The sequence below is a fragment of the Podarcis gaigeae genome (genome assembly GCF_964106915.1).
Source record: "Podarcis gaigeae genome assembly, chromosome: 1".
In the NCBI taxonomy this organism is placed as follows: Eukaryota; Metazoa; Chordata; class Lepidosauria; order Squamata; family Lacertidae; genus Podarcis; species Podarcis gaigeae.
Genome location: NC_139678.1, coordinates 55,598,734 through 55,605,336, shown reverse-complemented (window position 1 = coordinate 55,605,336; position 6,603 = coordinate 55,598,734). Strand labels below are relative to the sequence as shown.

Sequence of the window (6,603 nt, the reverse complement as noted above, 5' to 3'; positions counted from 1 at the left end):
ATCTCGCTTTACAGGCTGAGGGAGCCGGCGTTTGTCTGCTCTGCAGACAGTTTTTCTGGGTCATGTGGCCAGCATGACTAAGCCGATTCTGGCCCAATGGAACACTGACACCAGAGCAGCGCAAGGGAACGGCGTTTACCTTCCCATCAGAGCGGTACCTATTAATCTACTTGCACTTTTGGCGTGCTCTCAAACTGCTGGGTTGGCAGGAGCTGGGACCGAGCAACGGGAGCTCACCCTGTTGCGGGGATTCAAACCTCCAACCTTTTGATCAGCAAGCCCAAGGCTCAGTGGTTTAGACCACAGCATCACCTGCGTCCCTGCTCCTGCAAGCAAACAGTATATCAATGTTGATTAATAAACAAATAAAAAAATTAACCAAGATTTACTGGGACATCCTTTGATAAACCATTCACAGTTAAGTAAATACACATAAAGAGTTATGACATTGCGCTGGATTTATATAGCACTGAGATAGGCCAGTTGCCCTTTCTGGACATGGTTGCAATCCCTCTGAAACAATAATTTTGTAATTTTAGGATTCTCCTGGATCCACATCATTACTGGAGCCTCAAGTAGCTTAAGTGGTTAGGAGTGCCTTTTACCAGTCATGGTTTGTAAACTAGTAAAAGGCCTTTTAATTATGGTGCTGGAGGAGACTCTTGAGAGTCCCATGGACTGCAAGAAGATCAAACCTATCCATTCTTAAAGAAATCAGCCCTGAGTGCTCACTGGAAGGACAGATTGTGAAGCTGAGGCTCCTGTACTTTGACCACCTCATGAGAAAAGAAGACTCCCTGGAAAAGACCCTGATGTTGGGAAAGATAGAGGGCACAAGGAGAAGGGGACAACAGAGGACGAGATGGTTGGACAGTGTTCTCGAAGCTACCAACATGAGTTTGACCAAACTGCGGGAGGCAGTGGAAGACAGGAGTGCCTGGCATGCTCTGATCCATGGGGTCACAAAGAGTTGGACACAACTAAACAACTAAACAACAACAACAACAAAAGGCCCGTGTTTGTTGCATAAGACAAAATGGCTGCCACCTGCAAAGAGCAAAAAAGATGCAGGACCACAAGATGTTGCAGGCATGCCCTGAATCAGCTGCCTCTATCAATGGGGAAAAGGCACCTACATGAGCCACTTCCACCCTGAGGGTTGATATCTAATCCTGACATCCAATGAAATGTGAGCATGTTTATGCATTTGCTTTCAGTAGGAGAGGCTGGGGCAGTGCAGACAGGAGGAACAGTGATATGTGCATGTGGATTTTGAGGACATTTATTTAACCTTTTGTGGGCACCAGAGGAAGTACTGGGAGACACTCCAATACCCATTGGTGCCTTGTTGGCAACCCCCTGCTTAGCTGAGTTTACAAACTGGTAGTGTGTGAAAGACTGTAGCACAAAGGTTGCTGTACATAACAATGTACAAACTGTGTCCTCTGGTTAAGTATTTTCAAAAAGTAAAAACAAGTATAACCCGAATGTTGTTGAGCTTTCTTTAGGAAACTCGCAAAAACACCAATCGATTTTTCAATTGACTTGCCTAAGATCTAGGACAAAGCGCCGCCTTTCAGAAATTCCCCCCAGATGTCAATTCCGCCTTTGAAATCCCAGACGTATGGCAGCCCTAGACACATCAGGCTTCTAACAGAATGCAAGTACTAATGAAACTAGAACATACTGAACATGTTAGTCTTTTTATATGCAAGCAATCCAGGCTGAAGGGATTCTTTGACTCCACCCCAATCCCTTGTAATCCTTGTCCACTAGCTCTATGCCCTGAGCAAAGTTTGCAAATATTAGCCAATTTTAAAATTCTAATAACAAATTAATCCTTGACTTGTACTTTGGGGTGTGATTCCCTAACATTGCTTTTTCCAACAAACGGCACTCATAATCCGTTTTGTAGTGTGACATACCATTTGCATCTAAGGAACAAGGAGCAATATATATATATATATATATATATATATATATATATATATATATATTTGGCAATGAGTGGGGTCTAAAGAAGTAAGATAAAGGGCTGAGTCCCTTCTACCTTTCCCATTTATTACCACCAACGCATTCTAAAGTATTAAAATCTGAAATCTTCATATTGGCTGACTACCTTTACTGGGAGGCGAGATGAATTCATTTGGATATATAGTTGCTAAAACCCGGCAGCTTTGACCAATCCAATTACCTTCTGGGGAGTCTGGATTTAGGCCTCTGGTCCAAATCAGAAACTGGGGGTGTCCGACTTGACAATCTTGACCATATGGTTTGGAGGATATGTCCAAAGATCTGCAAACGCCAGCATGATTTTAGCTGCTCTGTGCCTCAAAGCTAGATAATACATTCCTTAGCAGGACTTCTGGTGAGTTTCTTCTCGACTGTGAGGAATGCATACCAGTGCAAAGTGCTATTAGCATAGAGGTAACAGTTTGCATCTTCAAAGATGTAACTGGAAGTGACAAGCAGAGGGGCGAGGGTTATAAAATGAGCACCCAGGCAAAACTTCCCTTCATGGTTCCTTCCCTCTAGATGATCTTTTTGAAAGTGTTTAACATCATTTGACATGAAGAGCTGGGGAATTTATTTATGAAATCCTAAAGCAATAGGAAACAACCACTTCATTAAGAGAGCCCTGAATGCGTATCAAGCTGGGCTTCATATTATTTGGATATCCCATATACCTGCACACAGGAAGTCAACCTACTCTTAGCAATAAAAGTCAAGATGCAATTTCTCAAATCTTTGAAATCTGCAAAGCAAGTTTCATACATTCCCTGGATCAGGTTAGCTCTCCTCTGTAAGATATAGCAGGTTAAAAAAATTCAGTGTCCTTTCTGAAACATGCAAATGGATACAAATACAAAGAAGAGATGGAATGAGCTGATTGTTACTGCAGGAAGTGCTTTCAAGCCTTCTGTATAATGCATTTTGTATAACTGCCATATAATGATAACTTTCAGAGCCAGAGAATGGCTCCAGACATTACAAAGAACTACCACAGGCTAGATGCACAGTAATTCCAACTGCAGGCACTCACACCAAGAAGTTTGCAGAGGGAGTTTGCCAATAGTAGCATCAAAACAAAACAAAAACACTCCAGGATGATAAACAATTAAACAGTATTTTTATACATGTAAAACTGAAGTGGCACAGCATGTGCAATGCCTCAATGCATTTCTAACATTTGCACGCGAGTATGCAAAGAAACAAATTGAACAGTTAAACAACAAAGTAGGGTTCACTGTCTAAGTGCCTCTTACATTTCAGGATTGTGGTACCACTGGACAGCTAAACACTAATTTTAGCTAAACACTAAACATCTAATTTGTTGTTCCTGAAAGGGCTGTTGGGCACCCTGGAAGCCAAATCCATCCCTCAAAACAGTTCTCTTCATGTTTCCTGGCCATTTCTACTTGTGGATTCACTTCTTCAGACTCAGTCTTTTGGGTGTGCTACTGCTGATCTCCATCTCTCCACACTTTGTCAATCATGGAATCTTTCCATGTCATGATCCTACAAAAGCTACCAAACCCTCATCTTTGCTGTGCATATGCACAGGGGTTCAGGTTATATGGAAAAATAAAGTTTTTCTAACAGTGAACCACAACAAGGTGCATTTGATCAGACATGAGAAACAATTTCAAGGATGCAAGTCAATAGGATTGCTGGCCTTAACATCTGAAAACCTAGACAGTTGGAGACCAGATTACGGTGGGGGGGGGAAGCCTTTTTTGGCATATACCAGCCCACTGCCCCAAATGCCTCCACCAAGTGAATGGAGGAGAGTTCATACTTCATAAACGAGTAAATAAAATAAACAAGGCTGTAATCTATACCAATTGATCTAAGTGAGACTTATGTTCTGAGTGGGTGTGCTTAGGGTTGTACAATAGATCAATTATGGGCAGGCAAGCTGTTAAAGCAGCAACTTCCAAATTAACCAGACCTGGTATAAAGCGTGTTCTCCAATAAATGAGAGCACGTGTTGCGGTGTGGGCCACCAGGCCAGGCCTCTTGTTGCCAGGCAGGTTAATAGTTGTTGCCTGGCATCATGATTGGGTAACCGGGTTGCTGGGGCAAATTGTATGTTGCAAATTGGGTGGGTGGGACCATAGTCTTTAAATATTGGTGCACTCTGGTTTCTCTTTCTCTTTGCAGAGTGCATCGGATCAGGAGCAATCTTCTCATGTCTGGTTACATTTCTTTATTTTCCCCCTTCTTTTTAATCCTCTCTATTTTATTTTCCCCCTTCTTTTTAATCCTCTCTAGTCCCTTAATTAATCTAATTTCCCTTTTTTCCTGTTTGATTTCTCACCCCACCCCTTATCCTGCCCTGTGGGAAGATTCTCCCCGTATCTGTGGTTGCCTTTCCCAATAGGGAGGGAGCCCGCATTTGGGGCTTTCTTTTGCAAAAAGGTTTTCCCCATTTTTGCCTGTTTAATTTTGGTGCTTGTCAGGGCTGTTCCCAGCTTAGCTGGTATCACTTTCGTTTATAGTATCCCCAAAGGTTGGCTTTATTTTGGGTGCATGCAATGCTCTTGGCCGAGTTTTAATCTAGCCTTGGGCAGGCGCACTATATTGAGTTCCTTTAATATCGCAATGAGGCTATAAAAGGCAGGGAGCAGAAGCATGGAGGCCTTCACGGCCTGCTCGGCCTGCACATATCTTTCAAGCCTTAGCCTGCTACAGTTAGCAGTACAGTAAATTGTTAAAGTCTATGTGACATGTGACTCATTTTCTCTATAAGAATTTATCTGTTTGTTTGCAGGCTCACTTGTTGCTAATGTATATCTTAGGCAGACAGAGTGGACCCAGAGGCTCTCTGTGCCTCCAGTGAGCATTCTGTGTATGCTCTTTATTATGCTGTTTCTGAACAAGTTTATTTTCTTCTAGTTTGTTTTGCCCTGATAGTGGCAACTGCCATTTTAGAGGCGAGCCACTGTGGCTTAGTGGCCAGAGTGTAGGTCTAGGACCTGGGAGTCAGGGTTCATATCCCCCATTTAGCCATTGTTATCAAAACAAACAAACTGCTCCGTTTGGACTATTCTGTTGCTGGGTAGTCTAGCCCACTTGTGACATTGCTCCCAAAAAGAATTTTGGGTTTATTGAGGGCATGCTTCCCTCTAAAGTGCAACAGGGGTACCTGGTCAGGCAGTGGGCTGCCTCGAGTTTGTTATCTCATTGGAAACATTTATGTCTGGCCTAGCAGGTGATCTTAGGGTTTGGCCCGCTTGGCCCTAAAATTTGATGGACACTGGCAGCGTTTCCGGCCTTAATAGCTTCCCCATGTGATGCACAAAGCATTGGTTTCACCAGTTCCTCACATTTAGTCTTTTGCAGATTATGACAGGGCCTTTGCAGATGCCTCCAGAGCTTGCCTCTCCTGCAGAGGTTGACTTGCTGGTGCCCTAGGTGCCTTCTTCCAGAAGGAAGCGTCTTCAGAGGTGGCGATCCAGTCGCAGGGAAAAGGGGAGCAGGGATGATGCTGACACCTCCTTGCAGGTACGTCAAACCTGGGTCTTTAGGGATCATCCTGGATAGCTCAGCTGGTCTGTGTATGGTGCTGGTAATCCCTAGGTTGCTGGATTGGTCCCTGTATGGGACAGCTGCATGCTCCCTCATCACTCTGCCCGGACACTGAGGTCCAGCGCCGAGGGGCTTCTGGTGGTTCCCTCACTGTGAGAGGCTAAGTTACAGGGCACCCGCCCTGTGGTACACTCTCCCATCAGATGTCTACTACCAGACTTTTAGAAGACATCTAATGCAGCCCTGTTTAGGGAAGCCTTTAATGTTTGCTGCATTTCTGTATTTAATCTTTTGTTGGAAGCTGCCCAGAGTGGCTGGGGATGTCCAGCCAGATGGGCGGGGTACAGATAGATGATGATGATGATATTATTGTGGGAGAGTGGACTACATGATCCTCAGGGTCCCTTCCACCTCACTATTCTTTAAGTTGCAATTCACTCTGGGTATGTTAGATGCAGGGCTGCCATCATCCCCTCAGCTTGCTAGGATCGCAGGGTCGGGGACATGTGGACCACTTGCGCAGCTCCACATTTCAAATGAAAATTCCCTGAGCAATAGTACCTTAAGCTGGCATGCAGGAAGCTGGCCCGGCAGCAGCTTTGTTGGGACTTTTTAGGGTTTCTGGCCAGTGTTGGCCCTGTAAATTTACACATCATGGTAGCAACTCAAGGCAGGGCATTCTGCCCACGTGGGGGCTGGGGGCTAGCAAGCTATAACTCTATACCCTTGCCCATATTTCCATAAAAATATCTTCCTTGGAAGCCTGGCTATAAGGTTATTTAGAAGGGTCAGTGGTTTGTGCTTGTGGGAAGGGTTTTCCCAAGGTTTGGGATTCCTCTGGCTTTTCAACCAGTGGCTCAGAATACAGCAACTTTAAAGCCAGTCAGAGAGCTACCTGCGGTAGCAAATAAGAAGGTTAGGAAGCAGCTTTCATTGGGACATTTGGTGGGATCCCCTTGATTCTCCTTCTATTCCTGATTTTCATTTAACCCCTTTGGGAATCGTCCCTATGGAAGCCCCATATAATCCACATTTATCACATCCCATAGGCACCTCAGTGAATGACTCTCT

At 44.4% G+C, this 6,603-nt stretch overlaps 1 long non-coding RNA gene across 1 annotated transcript in view; it reads left to right on the top strand.

The window, feature by feature from the left end:
- Positions 1-4,513: 4,513 nt before the first annotated feature.
- The window catches only part of LOC310851314, a 408,514-nt gene continuing 406,424 nt past the window's right edge, over positions 4,514-6,603 (top strand). The window contains exon 1 of the long non-coding RNA XR_014567704.1: positions 4,514-5,508. This is a non-coding gene — a long non-coding RNA (uncharacterized lncRNA). The remainder of the gene's footprint in view (positions 5,509-6,603) is intronic.